General features: G+C 37.0%; 1 pseudogene; it reads left to right on the top strand.

The window, feature by feature from the left end:
• The first annotated feature begins 1,446 nt into the window (after positions 1-1,446).
• LOC132501299 (E3 ubiquitin-protein ligase Mdm2-like) lies at positions 1,447-21,874 on the top strand (annotated as a pseudogene).
• The last annotated feature ends 1,801 nt before the right edge of the window (positions 21,875-23,675 follow it).

Below are 23,675 nucleotides of genomic sequence, written 5' to 3' on the forward strand. Positions count from 1 at the left end.
ATAAAATCTGCCTGCTTTGGGTCACTCTCTGAGCATCATTTTATGATCTCCTGTACACATGAAATGAAATTGGGTTTTCTCCTGTTAATCTGTCTTGTTTCACTTTTATTATTAGTCCAGCCACAAGAACTCAAGAGGGATAGAGGGGGGAGATTTCCTCCTCCCGACAGAATGGGTAAGACTGGTGACTCTGTTTATAATAATCAATTTACCTTGAAACTCACTCAACAATCATTTGAGCATCTTACACGGATACTCCTAGTCTTCTCCTATTACACCTGTTCCAATAGTATATAAGCTGTTATTATAATTTATCACAATCTTCAAGGACACAGTTTTCCATTCGTTTTTAGTGTGTACTTTATCTGTAGCTTTGAGATGGCATTTCTCCATAGTTTCCTGGGTCCTAGCTCCATCCAAAGAAATTATTTCAGTCTGATCTCTGTAATCTTAACTATATTCTTCTGTTAGCTTTCTCAAACCCTGATCACTTTTTCTGGCTGCTTATCAATAAAAATATTTACCTCTTGTCTAGCCAAAACCTTAAAAGTAGGTAAATCTTGGTATATTGTGTCCTATACATTTTTTTACCCTTTCATTTGAACCACGGCCTCTGAACCCTTGAATTTCTTTGAGGAATATGCCTTTTCTCTTTTTGCTTGGTTCTCCTAGATCATCCTCCGTCGTTTTCAAAGATAGACTTTTCTTCCGATACCATCTCCTATTCATCTAAACCACGCTTCAGTTTCTCTACCATTTTCCTATGCTCCAACACTGTTTTCATACCAGGCTAATTTTCAAGATTAATTCACCCAGGTGTAAGCTTTCTTGAATAATAATAATTGAAGAGTATAATAATAATAATAATTGAAGAGGTGGTTCAAGTATTTGTGATCAGCTCTCCTCTAACTGGATCTGTGTGAAGCTTATATATTCCAACCTGGCAGGAGCTTTCATTTCTATTTGTCTGTTCATCAATACAATCTATCATATTTCAGTACATAGGGCTACTACTTGGATTTCCAATATTCACAAGCTAATTATCAAATGATGGGTATAACTTTAAGGTATGTTAATAATAATAATAACAAAGGACATATAATTTTCTAGCTGGCCTTGCATCAGCCCTGGTGAAAAATAGTAGTTACAACCTCACAGCTTTATAAAAAAAAAAAGAACTTAGTAACCTACAAACCCGTCTGAGAAACAACACAGAGGTTATTAACTGCACAGAAATTACTCTAAACTGGGTATTAACTGGGTATTAACAAGCTTTAAAGAAAACCATGAAGATAAGATACCATGTCCTGGTTTCCTCAAAATGTCTCCACATGTAACTTTAGACTTCACAATTCTTACGTGTCACTGCTTGATGAATGAGTTGTGAGGATATGAGGATACTACACAACCAAACCCACAGGTCTCGCCACTGAAGGGCCAGGAGCCATGACTGTGAACCTGGAGCAGAGCAACTGTGAACCTCCGACAGACAGGAGAAAGACAGGAGGTGGACCACACACACTCAGTCTCCTCTTCCCAACCCCACTATCAAGGTAAGCTCTCCTTCCTCCTGGGGGTGAGTTATGGAGGGGCCAGAGACTGGCCTGAAGTAGTATCTCAGTGGGCATCCTGCTCTACAGATGAACATTTCGGATGGGGGCAGGTCATGGGGGAACTTTCCATTTCTGAGACTTGTAAGCACACTTATACATGTTCTTCAAGGAAAGGCTTTTGACTGATGGAGAACAAACAGTTTCACATTAAGCCCCACTGTGTACTCAAGCTTTCTGTATCAGAGAACTCTTTTGGACCTTCACTCATAGAAATATAAGACAAGGGAATCCAAATGTAACAGGAGGATCTGTGGCCATCTAATCCTGCTGTCCTGTTAGCTTAACCCAGAGCAATGTCTTCTTTTCTGTGTGAATTTTCTTCTGAATTTTCTTGATCCATTAAAAGACAGACTCATGTTTGTTACCTGCTGGAGTCCATTGCAGATCTCCGCTGCTGCTGAAGTTGCCTGTGGTGTGAATGTAGACAAAGCAACTTTAATCTGATTTGTGCTGTCCATTGTTGGGTGATATCTCTATTTGCAAGCGAGCAAGAGAGCAACTACTCAGAGGAGATGGACTTTTTTTCCCTAGATAAAGGTATAGTATGGGATTTATATAATAGTAGCAACTTTATTTTGACTAGTAGGTATGTTATGTAATTCCTGAGATCCCAGCAGCCTTTACTGAATTTCCAGAAATAAAAGGTAGGGACTGAAAGAAAAATACAATAGAAATGTATCTCTAATGGTGAAGACCTAGAATAATAGCTTATCACATTGAAAGAACAGCATAGTCTTAATTAACATATATAAGAATTAGGCTGATATTGCTACTAACCCCTTTAGGTTATAAAAAAGAAAGCTGGCGCAGTTGTTTTCATCTAAAAAATTATTAAGGGACCAATACATTCACACGGCCAGTGTGGTCGTCTTCACTGGGTATACGGCTTAGTTTCAGTGCCTTGAGAGTTACTACCAGTCGGTTTTGGTTTCTGAGATTTTCTAGAATGTGTGCCTTAACATAGTGCCTGATGTAGGGTTTATCATTTCAGTAGCCACATCCAGGAATTGATTCTGTACCACATTTGGAAAGGTAACATGTATGCTCTCTGAGGTTGCCTTGCGCTGTTGAGTTATCTTCTAAGATAATATATCCCACACACATATTTTTGGAGCTGGACTAAACTTGAAGGTATTATAGTAGCTTCCCTAAATATTTCTGACCTGAGATGATAATAATTATAATAGTAGTAATAAGTCTATCACTTTAGGTATTACCATAGACACAGAATTTATCTATTAGTTACCAGTTAAAATTAAACTGATTTACACTCTATATTTAAAAGATATTAATATACTCTTCCATATACTCCTGTTAAAAACCTGAGAAATGGATAAGGTAATATGTCTGTTTAAGAGATAATAAATCTGCCTTATGAAGAAATAAGCAACAAGTTTATGAACATTCAATAAACAGGTGGCTAACTTGAAGCCAGGTTTATATCTCTCCTGAATCTGCATCCTTAACCATTCCATGAAACTTTCTCTAAGGAGTAGAATACTTTAGCATACAAGCTGACAAGGTGCTTCTTTATAGGACCCAGGTAGCCTAGTTCATACAGCCCTTAAGCAGGAATATTAGTAGTGTTGAGCAGAAAAATAAGTCTGAGCCAAGGAACCTGTGTGATGTCCACCTGAGCCTCCCCATGACAACAAATATGTCCCAACAGGTTTGAAGTCTCAACAGACAGGGGATCAAGACCACCTCCCTGTACAACACTCTTTTTTGTCTGTACACCCTATAGCTGCATCACGATACATCCCAAAGCCTTGATAAATCAGTTTAGTCCTGGCAGTGAAGGCAAAAAAAAATCTTACAAGCTGCTGGAGAGCTAAAGAACATTCCCTAAATATCTACAGCAAAAGCAAAACCTGGATAAAGGTTTGAGGAAAATAATGAGGAGGATGTTACAAGGAGTGCAAACACCACTACAAAGGTACTAGCATAACTCTGAGAAATTTTCATCCTTGGGAAATTCCAAGCAGCCTTTGACTACCAGAGTGCTCATTCACCACTGTATTATTTCCTAGGGCAGACTTACAATCTGTGAGGTGAAGAGTGAGAAGGGGTAACCACCAAGGTGAGACTACTCATTGGACAGAATGTCAAGGTCAGGAGCAATGAAAATAGTGAATGTCCTTTGTCTGACCATTATTTGACAACAGTGCAGTTCTTTCATGGGGCTGACATCTAGTCACTTGGAGAAAAACGCTTTGAACTTTTAGTTTTGGAAAATAGACCTCATACAAGACAACACATAATAGGATGATAGAGTATTTTTTTTTCTGGTCCAGTCAAATACTTGGCATCAAGTAGTGGGGGAAAAAGTAGAAAAAAAAATCCTAGCCTAAGCTTTTTCTGTAATCATCTAAAATTATCTAGATTAAACTTGAATCTATCTACTGTACCTCATTAAACACCCTGTTCCACTGCCTGCCCTTTCTATCTGAAAATGTTCTCTCATTTTCAAATCGAATTTCTCTCCCATTAACTTACTGCTTAGGTATACTTTAATGGCTTTCCTTTCAATGTAAGCCCATTTGTTTTGGCTGTGAAATTATCTCATTTCATTGTATAAAGCCCAGCTTCATTTCTAATTTTCAGTAATTGTGTCCATTTCTAGGTGAAAAATGTAAGCCCAAACAAAAGCCCTCTTAAAACTGGCCTGTCGTTTTCAATTCTTTCGCTTGCAGACAGTGGTTGTTAATTTTCCTTACAATAATGCATGTCTGTTCTCACCCCCCCCCCCCAATGTACTGTTGTAACTAATACAGTGAAGCATCTGCACCTTGCTGTATGAGGTCATCCTCTGATAGGAAGCTGACAGCTTCACACAGTAATAGATAGTACAGGTGTTGTAGCCCTCAGGTAACCCATCACCCGTTTGCTTTCTGAATAAAAGCTATTCAGAACCACAGTCCTATCCTTAATTTTCCATTAACTAGAAGTCCACTGGCTGAAAGCTTTGTCATGTAGAAACTCTGAAAAAAGTATATTTTATTTTAATCCTCAATATATATTCCCCTACACACTCACACTTAAAACATGCACACATTGGATATACATTAGCATGCATGCACACTCACAAATATACACTCAGAAAAAAAAATCACATATATTATATAATACACTCCACACACACACACACACGCACACGCACACACACACACACAGAGTCTTTTAAAACCTTGTTTCAAAATGAGTTGCCAATACCCTTCAGTCTTTGATTTGTGTCAATTTGCCAACGGGGGAGAATGAATGGAAGATGACATTCCAAGTAGAGAAATGAGCTTATAGAAAGACACCATGTGCAGAAAGGACCTTGAAATTTTGCAAAACATGGCAAGGTAAGTACATCTGGTAAAGAAAAAAAAAACCACAAAAATGAGTTTGTAGCTGAAACTTGGAGTAAAACTGCGAAGAGCTTTATGTGCCAATCCTCAGACCCTGGGCATGATCCAAACACACGGTGTGTGAATCAAGTATCTGAACTTAATCCAAGTGATACGAAGGGCATGAAAATCATTTGAAAGAAAATAAAACTTATCAACCACTTTTATACACATGCACAAAATTATTAGTTAAAATGCATTTATACGTCTTCCCTTAATGATCCATAAAACACAGAAGCAAATAATAATAATAATAAATACCTATGTAGAAGGAGAACAGGTAGTAGGGTGATTATCAGTATAAGAATGAGGAAACCCAGATTTGAGGCATCTAAATGAATTTTCAAGTTCACACAATTCCACTGCATTGATGCTTTCTAACTGAGTAGCTTGAACACTACTACACCAATCTGGAGAAGGTTGCTAAGAAGAATTGCCAAAGAGGTAGACTGGCTCATAAAAATGGGTCTCAGTGTAGGTGCACTAAATGATTTCCAAGTTCCCATAGGAAGACCAGGCACCAGAGCAAAGAAGCATAGAAATGTGAAAGATTAATATTATATCTAGATTCAGGGAAAGATTTTGACAGAAATGTTTGCTAGGGGATTATTTATAATGAGAAAAAATGGAAATAATGTATGTGTTACTGAATGTGAAGGCTAAATAAATAATGTGTGTTACATATTTCAATATCATGTGGGCATCAGGAACAATTTTTAATTAAATGGAAAATGATTCACTGGATAATGTTAAGAAAAACAAAATACACACACAAACAAACATCAAAAAAATAACAATCAAAAAACCCCCAAAACTATACACACAGCCACATTCGTTTTCAAATATAATTATAATTTATCCATTCATCCAGCTCTGTGTCATCTATTGATTCTCCAACTAACCATGTTTTCAATCTGTCTATCTACCAGGCTTATAAAGGAGACTGGAAGGAAACACATTAATTAGATATTAGGGCTTTTTTTTCCTTTTAAAATTATTTTTCTCCATATTCTTCCCTGTGTGGTAGAGAAACCTGGTGAGGGAACTCACGTGCCACTAGTTCCTAAGGTAGATAATTTTGCCTCCTCTTTAAAATACACACTATTAGTTACTTATTGGCTTGTATTCAAATGACAAGTGAGGAATCAGGGCACAAGAAACTACAACACAATTATAAGTCAATAAGCATTTGCCATAAGTGCCTACTATGTGCTGAGCAAGGGAGATTCCCTGTCTTCATGGAGTCAGGTGGTGTCTATAGATGATTTAAAAAACCCATAGCAATGCAAATGTGATACATGTGATAAACAAGGAAATGCAAGGTATTTGGAAACTACATATTCAGAACATAGAATCTGGTTTAGGAAAAAGTCAAAAGGCTTACAGAAGAAGAGCTATTGAGACTAAGATCCTAAAGGAATTTTAGCAATATATGTCCAGAAAGAAAGATCAGGACGTATGAAGGCACTGGCATGTGAGAATCCTGCCACATTTGAGAAACTGAATGGTATTCAGATCAACTGGACCATAAGGTGTATGTTTTGGGGGGAAAGAATTTAAAGACAAGGCTTTAGAAGTAGGCAGTGGCAAGTCGTAAGTGCTTCTAGAAGTATAAAAAGAAACTTAGGGTCTATCCAGAGGGCAGAAAGATTCCACTGGAGCTAGCTGAGGGGTAGAGGTAATCAGGTCAGCATTGTAGTGGGTTTATTCTGGCTGCACTGTAGAGTGCTAATTGGTTGTAAATAAGATTGGATGGAGGAATATCTGTTAGGAGGCTGTTTCAGTAGTCTCCAAAAGAGATGATGGGGGACTTGATTCTTTCAGTAAAAACAGAAATGAAGGAATGATGATAATCCATAGACTTTAGATGCAATGATATAGATAGAATGGTGAGGCCCCAAGTATAACTGAATTGTTTTCTTGAGAGAGTTTGGATGATATATAAGTAGCAGAAGGTGTAAAAAAATAGCTTTTTCATATGAAAAACTTAAATTATCATTTAAAAAGATTATGTCATATATATTACAGCATACCTAAAAACATTTATAGAAGCGCTAGCCTTGGGACTCTCTGGAGAGTTTTTGTTTGTGTGTGCCTATATGTGTGTGTTGGGGGGAGTGTAATTTGAGACTCCGGGGACAAAATTAGAGAGAGTGAGGAACAGCAGACATCCTTGGAGAGGTGTGGGAAACACAGGTTTGAGTGTTCCCAGAGATAATGGGCGCTGGGTGGGGGCTACTTGGAGGTCTGTGTCTCCACCTGTGCTGGGGAGAAGAATGTCATAGGAAATGAACTTGGAAGTGCATGGAAAAAATATAATTATGGCATAGATGCAATTCATACCCACTTCTCAATGACATTTGGGTACAACTGTATTTTTCAAGTTTTCTACAATAAGCAGATATCATAAGACCCTTGACATTTACAAGGGATAAATCCCAAGATCTTTGCCAATTTCTAGCTCTGCAAATACACAGGAGTTTGTATAGTCTCTTGAGCTTCTCAAAAATTGTATTTTCTTCAAGAGAAATAAGTCTCTAGTGCATTTCCTTACATGATCAGCAAGTCTTACTGCTTCTAACCCTAACTACAGCACATATGTGGATTCTACCCTCACTTTTCAAACTTCACTATGACCACTCTAGTTTAAACCACATCATCTTTTCCTTGGAGAACTTCAATAGCCACTAAAACTGTTATCCACGTTTCCATTTTTGAACTATACATAGACCAGAATATTTATAAAATGTATATGATATCTCACTCCTCTGATTAATATCTTTCAACATCTTTCCCTAATTTTTAGAAACTAAAATCCACACTCATACTGCTATGACTTAAAAAGTTCTTCATAATCTAAACTTCCTAAATGTAGAAATTTTTCTTGCACTACCCTTTTCCATCTTTAATATGCTGCAGCCACTCTGACCTCTGGGAGTACAAACTGACAATAACCAGCATATAACCTTACTGTGGAAAAGATTAAAATTCATCCTTAGAGATACCGAAAACAATTTCAAATCACAGACATTCAGCAGTGTTCATGGTTTTAGTCAACATGAGCTAAGGTATGCTGCTTTAACAGATAACCATAAATCTTTTGGGCTTCACACAAAAATGATAACTTTATTTATAAAAATTTGCTCTAGGTCTAGGAAACTCTCAGTGGCAGCTGTCTTCCACCCAGCCTGCGGCACTCTTGGGACTTGGCCATCACAATAGGAGGACTCCTTGATAAAAGCTGCAGTAGTAGAATAATGAAATTAAAAACTTCTCAGAGTAGTTTTACTGCCTCTGCTTGAAAGTGACGTGTTTTACCAGCCAGAACCAGTCACATGGCCTCATCTCACTATAAGGAGGTTGTTGTTCCTGTAACTTGAGGCAGGAAAGGAGAATTGAATACTGACGGTCACTGGTAAATTCTGCTACAGTTTTTCCTCCCAGTTCTAATACATTAAGTTTAATCTTCATGCTAACAAACCCCCTTGCCAAGGAAGACCACCTCAATCTTATCCAACAAGAGCTTTAAAGTTTAGGTGTTGTGCAATAACGGTCTCTCCATCAGATCTGGACGTGGCTCCTCTTGGACTGGGAACCTATGAACTCAAATGACATTCATCTCTTCCTTCCCATACACGCTTTGTATATAATGGTAAAACAAGGCTAGGATAATTGTAATAAACATTTGCGTCCTGAGAAAAGAAAACTGAGAGTTACTGGTCACTAGAAAAACTCTGAAATCCCACTGAGTGGACATAGTGTGAACCACCTATCTTGAAGGTAGAGAATATTCCTTATCTTCTCTCCCAGGAGAAATTCCCTTTTCCGTTGTTCTCAGAGGCTTCCTAGCTCCACCTTCCGAAAGCTTTTTTTCCCTCTGTCTCTCATTATCTTCCGTGTCCTTATCTGAAGTGGACTTTGGGGAATAGGCCCTTCCTAACAATTATAACAGTTTATCAATCCACTATCTGCCTGCAGAAGTGTGAGGGCCCAAGGATCATTTTGACAATGAACATTAACATTTACTGGATGCTTTCTATGTGATAGAAATCACACTAAGCAACTGCATGCATTTAATCCTCACAATGACCTCTAGAAATGGTATTATAATTACTCTTGTTTAAACTGCCCAGTGTTCCATAGCTAGTCCATAATGGAACTTGGATGCTAACCCTGCTCTGTTCTGATACCAATCTGCAATGTTTCCCTTACTTCTATTGTCTTTATACCTCAGAGTTAAAGGAATTGTTTCAGGAATTGTTAAAAGTAATTCTTGGGGGTAGCTGAACATAATCAATACTTCTGACCCGTTCAAAGTCTCAAGGAATAACAGGCTTTTTCAGTCTAGGCTCCAAGTGTCTTTAGCGATATGATACTCCACACACACATACATACATACACACATGGTAGGGCTCTTACATATTTGAATCCATCCAGATCCATGTATCAGGAACCATACATTTCTTTACAGGTTCTCAGGTCCAGTATTTTCTCTGATTTTATTTATTTATCTGTTCTCTTACTTTTTTTCTATCCAGATTGATTTACTGAGTCAATTTTGAATAGTGTAAGAAAAGGCTCCACTACAAATAAATCTGATCTTTACCACAAGGTATTTTAAATATTGATATTAATTTATTGGGCATTGACCTTTAATCTGATCTTTGTTTTAAGGCACTTAAGGCTTTTGAGAAGTTTTAACAAAAGATAGGAAGGCCTTTAATGTATTCATTGTTACATGGCTAAGTTCTTACAGATTTTTTACTTTCAAAGTTTTTATAATATTCATCCCTTATATTCTGGGATCAAAAGCTGTCTGCTTCACCAATACTGAAAAACCTGGAATGCTTGTAATTCCATCATTCCTTTCCACAGCCAATTATTTCCTGAGCTCATCCCTTTCTTGAAACATCATATAAAGTGTGGCCAATTTTATTCAAAACACACTAACGAAATTCTATTTCCCAACGTTTTCCCTACGCTCTGAGTTCAAGAGGAAAAGTTCATCCTTTATATGCTCTAATTCTTAAATTACTCCAGGCAAGAGCTGTACCACTCTATCACATATGACAAGTGCTCTCCCACTTTTTGATATAAATCATCATATTTTAAGGCACCTATGACAGCAATGTCACACAGTTTAGGTTTTTGTGATGACAGCACCCCACCTCCAGTGCTAATTCTCTGTATTAGGTAGGGAAGTGTCTTGGTGGTTCCCAAGATCATCCCTATGCTAAGTAATTCACTAAAAGGACTCATAGAACTCAGAAGTCATGGTACTCATGGTTATGGTTTATCACAGTGAAAAGATACAAGACAAAATCAGCAAAGGTGCATCAGCCAAGTCTGGAGGAAACCAGGAGCAAGCTTCCAAGAGTTTTCTCCCAGTGGAGTCACCCAAGATATACAATTCTTCCTGCTATAAACTGTAACAAACATATGTGAAGTGTTGTCTACCAGGAAGTCTTCTTGAGCCTAAGTCTCAGGTTTTGATTGGGGGTTGACCATGTAAAAACACACTGCCTTCACGACTGACTGCAATTACCAAAACTAGAGACTGTCAAGAAGAAAGCAAGTGCCTACCATAAATCCCACTGTTTGCACGAACTGTCTGGGTAAACTGGTAGAATTTCCTTCAAAGCTCCAGACATACAAAACACACTTATCAGAACATTTTAAACGTTCAATTGCCTGTAGCCCACCAAGGGCCAGGTGAGAAAATCAGCTTGTCTGGGAATGTACAAGTTTTAAGCAACTCAAACCTGATGAATTTACTGTTTCCTGCACATGCATATTAGAATATACTGTGATAACCAAAACAACCCTCTAATTTCATTGACTTAATACAACAAAAGCATTTCACCACCACTGCCTATCCCATTTATGTCAACTTTATTAAAAACCTGGAGGACTCTCCATGGCACTTGATTGCCACTCAATAACCCATGTTGCTTCAGTTCTTTGGTTCTGCCAAGTGAGCATAAAGCTTTGTCTGCCATTGCAGTGGCAGAGGAAGAAGATGCTGGAGAACCCCATAGGGATCTTCATTGCATCAACCTGTAGCAGATGCTATTTTTGCTCTCATTTCATTGGTTTTCACAGGGCTCTACCTAACTTCAAGGGGCAGGGATTTTAGACTTGTATATGCTCAAGATGGAACAGAGAGCCAGTTGTCAATGAGAACTAGTGGTATCCATCATATTTTCAAATTATCAGTATTGTGGATGTTAAATCTGTGAATGACAAAGAGCTCATACATTTAGTTTATAATCAAGAAAATCATTTAAAAAATTACTGAGGAGTTAAAAAAAAAGAAAGCCAACCAAGTGAACTAATGGGAACCGAAAGGTTTCCCTTGAAATGAAAAAGTTTGTCCTCTTGTTTACTCAGATGTCAGTATCAAATCTTTTGAAAAAGAATAGTACTTTCCCCCAAACTAGAGAGGTACCATCTCCTAATAAAAACAAGTAAATATTTTAATTACTTTGAGAGCCTGTAGAAAAATCTGAGACAGTCTTCTAAGAGGAAGGAAAATTTCTCCGCAGCCTGATGGTATAAACCCTTCTGAGGGGTAAAGGTGGAATTTCTACAAATTTTAAACAGGTTAGCTATTGAATGCTTTCTATGGGCCTGCCCTTTTGGTAAGAAATTTACATTTACATATATCAGATTAATTATTCCTCACAAGAATCTTTTGAAAGAAGCATTTTAACAACTCCATTTTACAGATAAAGAGTCTAGGATTAGACAGGTAAATCAGGTATATTAGGAAGAGTCAGAGTCAGAACGTAAACCCAAGTCTGTCCTGCTCTAAAATACATGCTTATAAACTACTAGACAAATTTTTTGCTCAAGGGAAGAAGATGAGCTCAGAGACTTGAATGAGGCTGTGGTCACCAGGCATGGAGAGATGAAGCAACTGAGACGATCATTCACTCTAAATAAGTTTGCTGTCCTATTCATCTTCCAGCCGTTACCATAAAAATGATGAACATGTGTCCGGAAATAAGGAATGTTATTAACTATAATTTCTCTTATTTTTATGCTGACTTGTTATCCAGCTTATCTTGATGTGTAGAGAATTGTGGTTCAAGGTAGGGCAGAACACATAAGGATGCAGAAGACATAGAAGGGCAGGGGATAAAAGAGGATGGGGGTACAGAAGGTCAGAGCCTTGGGGATATAGCAGGGCCAATGGTAAAACAGGGCAGGCAAAGAAGAAATAGATAAGATTATTGCCCTAAAAGATTTTATTGCTTAGGCAGAGAAATAGAATAGATGCATAAAAATGATAGCTAGCATCTTGAATTCATGTATTTTCTGCTAAAAGTCCAACAGATGATCAGAACAAGATATCACTCAAGGAAGAATGTTATTATATATAGTCTGATTCACAGAAGATGTTGCAAAATGAGCCGATTAGGGAAGGAAATGACCAAAATTATGAATGGTGAGTATGGTAAATTTGGTAGAACATGGAATTCAGAATCAGATTTGAAACGAACTTTTCCCTCTTTACATGACTTTAAGTTAGTGCAATGTTTTTAGCCTCAATTGTTATCTGTAAAGTGGGGATAATAATACCTATATCTCAGGTTTGGTGGAGCATTAAATGAAGTAATGTATATAACATGCCCTGCACCTTTCCTGAAACAATGTGTCTGTTCTTCCTCATCTTTGCTTCAAGCCTGGGATGATCACTGTTCCTCTGCCAATCAACCCCTTAATTAAAGAAACATTTACTGAATTCTTGCTAGATAGTATTCAGTCCTCTAGTTGTTTCAGACTGAGTGGGGAGCAAACCAGGTTTCTGCTTTCTTAGACTTTATATTTTGTGGGAGTCATAAAAAGCAGAGTAACTAAATAAATACACATGCTTATTTCACATGGTGATACATTTTATGAGGTATTAAAAGTGTGATGTGATAGTGAAGGGTAGAGGGGTGTACAACCTCTCTGATAAGGTGATACCTGAATGAGGGGAAATGGAGATGACTTTTTCCAGGGGGAATAACATGTGTAAAGACACAAATTTGATGGCTGAGCTTCAAGTATTGGTGGAAGGAAAGAGTGGCCGGAGCTTTGTAAACATGGGGGGGAATGATAGGAGAGAAGCTGGCGTGAAGGCATGGTCCAGAAGACATAGGTTGTTTTCAACCTCAGTAAAGTGTCTGGGTTTATTCTCAGAAGCATCTGTGACAACGACAGAGAGCCCATGCCAAGGACCCAAGGAGGAGGTGCCGTGGGAGAAACCCTGTGGGCAGATGATGAGGACTCAGTGCCATGACTGGGAATTTAAACAGCCTCCTATGATCTCTTCCGAGCTAGATCCAGCTCTTCCCCAGCAGCCCAGAACCTTTTTCTTGCTTGACCAAATGTGATCATTAAACAGCTCACAGTTTTCTCAGCACATTTTTTTTTCCAGGCCATTGAAACATGTAGCCTGGTCCAGCCATGCTGAATTTTCATTCCAATGAATAAACTCCCTTTCACTGCCTCTCTGACTGTCCCTTCTGCAATTTCCGGGATGTTTCTCCTATTTGGTTCCTAGTCATGCCTCTGTTACTGTTTTCATTATTTTAAAAATGGAGAGGATGTGTTTCTGCTGAAGTTGCCCAATCTTGTTTTCACTCTATTGGACGCCAAAGTGTGCTATCTGGATGCCGGCAGATGGATGAGGCAGAAAAGCCACTGATTTGATTTTCCCTTTCAATTTTCAGATCTTTCACTGCTTGCCTGGTTTTGTTTTCTCTCCTAACAGTGCATCTAAATATATGCCTTTCCTTTCTCTCGAGGTAATCCTTTTTATTTCTTTTACCTGTAACATTTGCCTTTGATGGTTTCTGGATATGCCTTTAGGATCAAAGATGTTCTGTTTTATGCTTAGTTATCATGTCTGTGCTTTAACTTAGTTATTTCCTTTTGTACTGTGATTTCTATTTTTGGCTTATTTTTTTCAGCGTTCTCTTTTTAGAGATTCTTTTACTTAGCATGTCACAATAGGGTTTTTCAAATAAACTTTTTGGCCTCCAGAACTTTTAATGTGTCAGATGGTATCTTATTGTTGGTATTTTGAAAGAAATATACCACCTCAGAGAGGCTCAGTATTCCCACACAAGTTCTGTGTTCTTCCTCCTGTTTTAACATCCTGCAATTAGTTGGTATACACTCCCTAAATGAGGTCTCCACTGAAGCCAAAAAGCAGCTACCCAACCATTGTGCAGTAAATCTAAGAAGCCTGCTCAAGTAAGTGTCTTTAGGAAATTTAAAATAATTTCCTGCTACTGCTCCCTTACTTCCCAGAAATCAAAACAAACACAGGAATTCAAAATGCCGTGTCACGTGTCCACGATGGCGTTAGAGTGCACACAAATTGTTATGTTTATGAAAGGACATCTTCCTAGATAAATATTTGGAATCTCTCTATATTGTATAATTGCCATCTTTATTATTTCCTCCTTCTGTTTTAATTTTTTAAGGACACCTAGTTTTCCTTGTTAGCTGACAGAGTTTACCCTCAGCTATATATATTGTGTTTTGTAACAATACTTATTCGTTTATGTTTGTCTAAATTATTTGCAGTTTTCATGCTTTAATATACTTTTCAATGACATACAGGGTTGACTTCTATGGACATGCACCATTCCTTTTTCATATAAGTTTTGTTCAATTTTAACCCCAGATTTCAAGTAAACATTTAAAGTTTGTCAAGAAATATATCATACCTATATCTCTAGGTATTTCTACAATTTGCTGGTTGAAGAGTGGTATTGATAAAATTATAGACAGACATTAGTATGCATCAGCATCCTATTTCATTTTGTTTGAATGCATATATTTTCATCATTATAAAAACAATATAACCACAGTGTAAAATTATGAGAAATTTAAAAATGAAAACTTACTATCTTAATGTAATCATACTATCTTACTATAAACACTGCTTGAACTTCATATCATATAGGTTCAGTTCTTGGGATGCTTATGATGCTCCTATACATCCAGAACTTGCTAGATCCTGGGAAGATAAAGAAGAAATGGAACATCCTCTGAGCTCACAAAGGGTCCCAGTGGAGATGGAAGCCTCCTACAAAGCCAACAAAGAGACCACCTTATAATAATGTGTCAGAGTCTAGGATAGAACTGTTAGCAGGAACCTTAGGTGTACATAGAAAGGAAGTAGAGATAGAGTCTCAGAAAAGATAATTCCTGGGTGTTACCTTAAGGAGTAAGTTAGGCTGCCTCAAAATAGGAAGGACAGGAAGATCATTCCAGGAAAAAGAAATACACAAATCAAAGCTCATACCACAGCTTCACTTGGAGTACTATAAATAATTCACTGTTGCAGGAATATAACCTAAGTGCTGAGAAATATTAGACATTAAATTTTTGGCCACTTCAATCTAGTCTGTGCATCACACGTTTGAAAATAGTTTTAATCAAAGGAAATGTAAATATAAAGCTGTATTTACTTTTATACACACATATGTATATGTATGTATATATATATTTATGCATATGCATGCATATATACATATGGCTGGGTGTGTGGCATATTGCATTTAATATAAAGTCATATGGCTACACTGCACTTTACTTAACAATTATGTTGCATATTACATATTGTTAAATATAAATTTAAAATAAATATTGTTCAATATTAAATATTATTAAATATTGTTAACTAAAAAATAATATTATGGCTACTGCTCAAATTAATATCATTAATTTTAGGTTTTTGTTTTTATTTTGTGTAGCCTGGATTATTCCTTTAGAGTATGTTTCAAGGCTTAATCTAACAAAACATAAAACACCTTCATGTGTTTTATGCTTTATGTTATCATGGCTCTTTATATATATTAGAAATTACTTAATAAGATGGTTTTTGCACAATTTAACCTCCCATCCACAATGCAAGTTTGAATTCATACATTTCCCAACAGCCACGGCTAACACTGGTGATATTTTTCCCCGTAAGGGTTTGCTAATTTATTTGGCAGAATATATCTTAGTCTTTAGTATCAGTCCTTGTGATACGATGAGAATTATTCTCATGTCTTAATGATGTTATAAGGATTAAGTAATGAATGAAAATTGCCTAACACACTGGCACATGTAAGTGTTCGATAAATTATGGCTATCATGTTATTGTTATCACTCATACTAATAAAGACAATCTTGATCTATTTTTTTTCTCTTCCTGGATCTATTGGGGAATTAATAACTTAATCAATACTTAATGCTCATGTTAGAAAGCATTTTTATTTTATACTAATGATTGACTACCAGCACACAAAGCCCACAACTAAGATAAGGTGCAAATGTAATGCAACGATTTCAAATCTCCCCCAAAATATCAGTCCATGTAGACTCTTCAGCTTCATTACAATTTAGTTAAATTCCTAAGATTCAAATCAAGGAAAAATAAATAATGTATCCAAATGGATCTGCCACATTCAGGGAGGGAAAATGACTCTTAGCTCTGTATATTATATCAAAAATCTTCACTTATACTAGAAAATATAAAAAAGTGGAAGTGAATCAAGTGTCTTAAATACAAGATCAGTTAAAGAAAAATGATGGAAGGAAAAATGTGGAAATAAATGTGTACTTTGTAGATATTATGATATTGAGCTTTAAGCACCTGTGTATAACCTTCGTGTTGGCCAAAAATGTTAGGCTGAGCTATAAAAACAATTAAATAAAAATAAGATTATAAAAAAAAGAATATATCAGTGTAAAGCATATCAAAGAACGTATCACTGATAGTTACAGCAGTGGTACATTTTGTCTCCTTTCCTGAATAACCCAATCTCTCCTTTTTTTAATAGTCAGGTTTATTGAAATAAAATGTACATATAGTAAAATTCACCCTTTTTAGGTATTTATCTCAAAGCATTTGTTCATTCAACCGAAGACGTCAAATTTATAGTCATAATGTTGTTCATAATGTTCCTGTATATTTTAATGTCTTTGGATCTGAGGTGAGGCTCCCTCTTTTATTCTTGATATTGGTAATTTGTATCTTCTCTCTTTTTTTCTTAATTAGTCTGGCCAGAGTTTTATCAATTTTATTATTGATCTTTTCAGTTTTGGTTTTTTGATTTTCTGTATTTATTTTATATTTTGAGTTTTATTTAGTTTTGCTCTTTTTTTTTGAATTTAATTTGCTCTTCTTTTTCTACTTTCTTAAGTTGAATCTCCAAAGACTGATTAGAAACATTTCTTTTTTTCCCAGTGTTAACCAATTTTTCCTAAGCACCACTTAAACCGATCACATAAATATTGATATGTTGTATTTTCACTTTCATTTAATTCAAAATCTCTCCTAATCTCTTTTTTGTTTTCTTCTTTGACACAGGATTTATTCAGGGGTATATTTTTAAAGTTCAAAATATTTGATAATTTTCCAATTATTATCTATTGATTTCTAGTTTCATTCCATTGTGGTCTGAGGATATACGTTGTGCAGTTTCATTCTAGAATCTGTGTCACAGAATATGATCTATCTTGGTGAATAATGTGTGTGCACTTGAAAAAAAAATGTATTCTTCTGTTTTTAGGTTTCTGCTCTCTGTCCTGTAAATGTTAAGTAGGTCAAGTTAGTTGATAGTGTTGTTCTTACTGATTTTTACTTTACTTATCCTATCAATTACTGAGATATCTCCAACTATAATTGTAGATTTTAAACTAGTCATTTTTAAAATGCCATGTGTAGTGGCACTGATTCTTTTTTTTTTTTTTTTTGCGGTACGCGGGCCTCTCACTGTTGTGGCCTCTCCCGTTGCAGAGCACAGGCTCCGGATGCGCAGGCTCAGTGGCCATGGCTCACGGGTGCAGCCGCTCCGCGGCATGTGGGATCTTCCCGGACCGGGGCACGAACCCGTGTCCCCTGCCTCGGCAGGTGGACTCTCAACCACTGCGCCACCAGGGAAGCCCATGATTCTTAATGCCTAATAAATTAGCAAACTTTTTATATTTGCTTAAAGCCACATAAGTAGTCAAAATGTGTCTGCTAAATTCAATGTAATTTGGGTTTTAGTCACGATAAGAAGCATCAGATACTTTTCACTGAGCAACAAATAATAGCAACTATTTATGTGTTCACGGATAATATAATCAAAGACATATTTTGGTATTTGGTGATCTATCTCTATTTTTAAAACTTTCTAAATGTCACTAACCAAAAGGCAAGACACTAGAATTCTTCTGACATTAAGATCCTGGGCAATGACTTTTAGAAAATTCCCATTTTAAGGCTTAATTGCATCAGCTGTAAAAGAACAAAGGTCAGCTGAATGAGATTTTAAGGCTGCTTTCTGTGACCTCATCCTCTTCATCAAAATCAGCATACTTATTTTATTTATAATTTGTTTTATTTGTAGGGCCTACCACTTTTTTTCTATGAGGTAACTTACCAAAATGAGCCTCACTTTGTCAATTACAAAATAAGATCATAACACAGCCCTACCTATATACCAGGAAGTTGTAATAAATGAGAAGATAACTAGAAAATTTATTTTGCCCTGGTCAAGAATTGTATACAACCAAGTTGATATTATCATAATGATCATTATCTGCCAAAAACACTGACACGGTAGTGAAAGTTGCTACTTTCCTCTGAAATACACAAAATAACACTTCTGCCCCAGAAACTTAATTATACCTGTCCTATCATTTTGTGTAAGTCTTTGAATGGTCTTATATTGTTTCTAACTCAACATTTCATGATCTTTCCTTCCCTAGGCAGCTAATTAAATCAGTGATGGAACTGTTCAATTCATACTAAGGCAATCAGGAATTTCTATTTCTTCTCAACTAGTTCCCTCAATAATTGCAGTTCCTTTTTCTAGAATCTCAAAGAAACAAGATTGAATGAACTTAATGGCTTACTTTCAGAGCCACAAACAGAACTGACTTCTCAAGATTTTGGCCAACTGGCATCTATCTGAATGGAAGATGGTTTGACTGGTCAAAACTGAGCTAGAGGGACTTCCCTGGTGGTGCAGTGGCTAAGAAACCACCTGCCAATGCAGGGGACACGGGTTTGAGCCCTGGTCTGGGAAGATCCCACTTGCAGAGGAGCAACTAAGCCCATGCACCACAGCTACTGAGCCTGCGAGCCACAACTACTGAGCCTGCGAGCCACAACTACTGAAGCCCGCGTGCCTAGAGCCTGTGCTCCGCAACAAGAGAAGCCACCGCAATGAGAAGCCCAGGCACCACAACTAAGAGTAACCCCTGCTTGCTGCGACTAGAGAAAGCCAGCACATAGGAATGAGGACCCAACGCAGCCATAAATAAATAAATAAATTAATTAATTAATTTAAAAATGAGCTAGACTGTGCCCTAATGTGGCTTTTGATTAATCTACTCAAATGCTTCTGAATTTGTGCCATCTATTTTAAAAAGAAATCGAAAGCATGATTTCTTATTTTTCATCCAGAGAGGATTAGTGGAGAGAAAATTAAGTTCCCTCATCTAAGTAAGTACCTCAGGGAACTATTCACCTATCAATGTATAGGAGAGTTTCAGCCTGTAGCTTACCCAATTTCATTAGCATTAATGGGAGTTTTTTGTGAAATCCTGTGTGAATCATCGCTTTAGGAGTTCTGTAAGAGTATGTTGATTACTGCTATTTTTGTAATGGCTCTGTTCTGCAGTTCCAACTTTTAACTCATTAGGCTTGCAATAGATGCTAAATTTTGGAAGGAATCAGACTTGGACTTCTGAAGGTAATTAAATCAGAGCAGTATCACACAGAATCATTCACGATTGTGAATGTTAGATGCTGTTACGTGTTAGGTCCCAGGTGTTCTACTGGCTTGCTGTCTACAGTGTGAAAAGACTGAAATTTAAGTTTTTAGCTTTCACCTAATTATGTTATGTTTTATTACTGTGTACTCATCTACGAATATTCTTACTAAAGCCCTCTTTCTTTCCTTCGTTGATGGGCCATGAATTCTGCACCCATTCGGATGATCCTTCAAGCACCCTGCCTTCCCTTTTACTCAGCTTCATAATATTTAGTGACCTTTATATAGCATGAAAAGAGAATTTGTGTCCAAACCTGGGCAATTTTGAAAATGAAAAGGGGAACTGGTGGAGGATGGGGAGACGTGAGTGCACACGTGCAAACGCGCAGGGAGACCCGAGCAAGCCGGAGCCCCTTGAGCCTGTGAGGTCTGCGTGCCTGAAAGGAAGATGCGCAGAGAAGCCCAGCCGGAGGGGTATCCCTAATACCTCTAGGGGTCCCGCTTCTTTCACCCCCCCAGAAACCTCCTCCAGACCTAGTGTGTTCCTGAGCCCCAGAGGCCTGGGATATGAGTGGTTTGGGAATTCAGAGGAAGAAGCGATGACTTCTGAGAAGAAAATTCAGATGAACTACCTGGCGAATGACAAAGAAAGCACAGAAATCTGATAGTGTTTCTCTTTCTTTGATGAAAGCCTGGTTTTCTGCGTAATGAGAGATATATGTTGTGGAAGAAGTAGCAGATAATTCACAGAGCTGCCATCAAATCTGGACCGTGACGCTGGTGTGAGTGAACATTCAGGTGGTTGGAGCAGGATTCAGTTTCAGATGAATTCTCTGGAATTTGAAGTTGAGTCTCGATTCAGAAGACGATAGCTTTAGTGCGGAAGAATAACTCTCGAGAAAGATGGCGAGGTATATCAAGTTCCTGTACATCCGACATGGAAGAGTGATACAAGACTCACTTGAAGAAGATCCTGAAATGTCTTTAATTGACTACTGGAAGTGTACTTTATGAAATGAAATAAACCCTCCCCTTCCACTGCCTTGCAACAGACGTTGGACCTTTTATGAGACTTAGCTTCCTGAAGATAAAGGGAAAATGTCAGAGAAAGCCAGTCTAGAAAACTCAACACAAGGAGAAGATGGATTTGATGTTCCTGATTGGGAAAAACAAAAAACAAAACCCTACAGTGAATGATTTCAGAGTCATATGCTGAAGGAAATGATCGAATTCACCTGAGCCTCCCAGTCCCAAGAAGGTGAGCACTAGTCTCAGCTATCAACCCTTATAGCACCACTTCTAACAGCCAGGAAGATGTCAGTGAGTTTGAGAGGGAAGAAACACAAGACAAAGAGGAGAGTATGGCATCTAGCTTTTCTCTTAATGTCACTGATCCGTGTGTGATTTGCCACCGTCCACCTAAAAATAGTTGCACCCTCTGTGGCAACACAGGACATCTTATGGAATGTTTCACATGTACAAAGAACCTTTAAAAAGTATGTAAGATGAGTAACTTCTAGAGATTTGCTGTACAAAATAGTTTATACATATGTATACACATATACATATGTAGTTAACAACATAGTATTGTGCACTTAAAATATGTTGAGGATAGGGCTTCCCTGGTGGCGCAGTGGTTGAGAGTCCGCCTGTCGATGCAGGGGACACAGGTTCGTGCCCTGGTCTGGGAAGATCCCACATGCCGCGGAGCGGCTGGGCCCGTGAGCCATGGACGCTGAGCCTGTGCATCCGGAGCCTGTGCTCCGCAACGGGAGAGGCCACAACAGTGAGAGGCCCGCGTACCGAAAAAAAAAAAAAAATGTTGAGCATAGATCTCATGTTAAGTGTTCTTACACACAAACAAGAACATAAGGAATTTGTTGGAGGTGATGGATTTGGTTAGTACCTTGATCGTGGTGATAACATTACAGGTGTATGTTTATGTCCAAACTCATCAAAATGTATACATTAAATATGTGCAATTCTTTTGTATATCAATTATATATCAAAAAGCTTTAAAAAAGAGAGAGAGAGAAGTAAGCCTTGCCCAGTATGAAGACAGCTAATTCAAATGATTCTGCTAATTTATTTCCCCGAGTTGACCTATCCATAAAAGTAGCATTATATATTTCTAACCATATAACCCTAAACATTTAGACAACCATAACAAGTGCTTTTATTTTTTTACATATATCAAAGCAAGAAAGTATCTCAGTACATGTATATTTTTTCTCTTAATAGTATAATTTACCTACTTTGGTGGGATAGTGAATATTTGCTTTCATTTAGGAAAATGTAACTTCTATTTATATTTTATATTTGGATTTTAATACAATTTGAATTGGATATACAGCTCATCCTTTACCCCTACTTCTTATATTTTAAATCTTATCCACTTTCTATTAAATGAGAAGTATCTGAGATATGTGTGTGTGTGTGTGTGTGTGTGTGTGTATACACATATATAGAGCATTTAAATGTAACTTATTTAGTACTTTTCATGCAAGGAGAAAAATTTTGTGTGAAATATTCAATATTAATATTTTAGATACCCTTTAATCTTGTGAGTCTTAGTTCCTCTGCTCTTTCAGAGCCTCTTAAAATACTCTTTCCAGATAAAAAAATAAATTGGTAGTTATATTTGGTGTTATGTAGTTAAATTGTACTTCTTTTTCTTTGGCTACCTTAAGATATAAAGAATTGGTGGTAAAGACGTTGTCGATTGAGAAGTCTTTGAGAATAATCATCATTTATCCACAAGACAAAACTTTTTAAGGCTCCATAGTAGAATATGGAGTTGTCCTGGTGGGAGTGGGGCTCAACTCTGTATATCAGGCCTTTTTTCACACTCAATTTCAGGATTTAGTGGAATCTATTGTTTCCTCTAAGTTGAAAACAAATCTAAGACACTCTGAAGTACCCTCTTGGTCTGGATTCCATGGTTCCTGGCAGTTTCCTAGGTTTCAGACATTTGCTTAAGGCTAATTCTAGGAACCAGTGAATTCAGAAAGATGAATTCAGAAATGTGATAACAGAAAAAAAATGTTCATTTTAAAACTAGCCAGAAAGGTCATAGCTTTTTTCTGAATTATCCAAAAATTATGTATCACTTTTCTTCAAGAAAGACAGGGTCAGAACATAGGATTCTAAAGTACCTCTCAAACTGTGTACATTAACTTTCTGATTTATGTTTAAATGTGAGTCATATTTGAAGAAAAGTAGTATAGATTACCATTTTTATTTAGGTTCCAATGTTTCTCTCCTGTATATGACAGTTGTATGTACTTAGGTGAGGGCAATAAAATCAACTGAACTGTAAGTTTAGAATAGGAGTGAGGGGTCATTTTGGACAGCAACTTGTATGCTAGTCACTGACAGAACATGGCTATTATAAATTTCAAAACCAAAAATACACACTCACACACACACGACTTACCATGTATGCATATGTAAGTAGGAAACAAACGGCTGAAGAGATCAGTCCTCAGCCAAAGAGTGATACTCAAATACAGTAGAGCTTTATTAGTTTGTAATTTATAATATATCAAATAGAACAAAGTAGAATTCATCCTTTCTGTGGAAAGTTGGTGGTAATAATGAGAATATAAACAATGTATATCCAGGGTATATGCATGGGATGATTATACTATTTATAAAATACTCATATCTATGTGAAAATGGAGTCTCATTCCAAATGCCTATGGATTACTAATGTAGTCTTGATTATATTTTAAGTTTAGTATTCATATTTATTGATTTACAAATAAATACATGATTTATTAAGGGCTTGATTAAGAAAAAACTGAAAGGGGAACTATTAACAATTATGTAAGGATGACAAGCATAAAATAGAGTCACCTTACCTCTAACCCCAACCTTCTGATATACCCCCTCACCCTGGTACACCCCTGGTC

The sequence above is a fragment of the Mesoplodon densirostris genome, chromosome 14 (genome assembly GCF_025265405.1).
Source record: "Mesoplodon densirostris isolate mMesDen1 chromosome 14, mMesDen1 primary haplotype, whole genome shotgun sequence".
Lineage (NCBI taxonomy): Eukaryota > Metazoa > Chordata > Mammalia > Artiodactyla > Ziphiidae > Mesoplodon > Mesoplodon densirostris.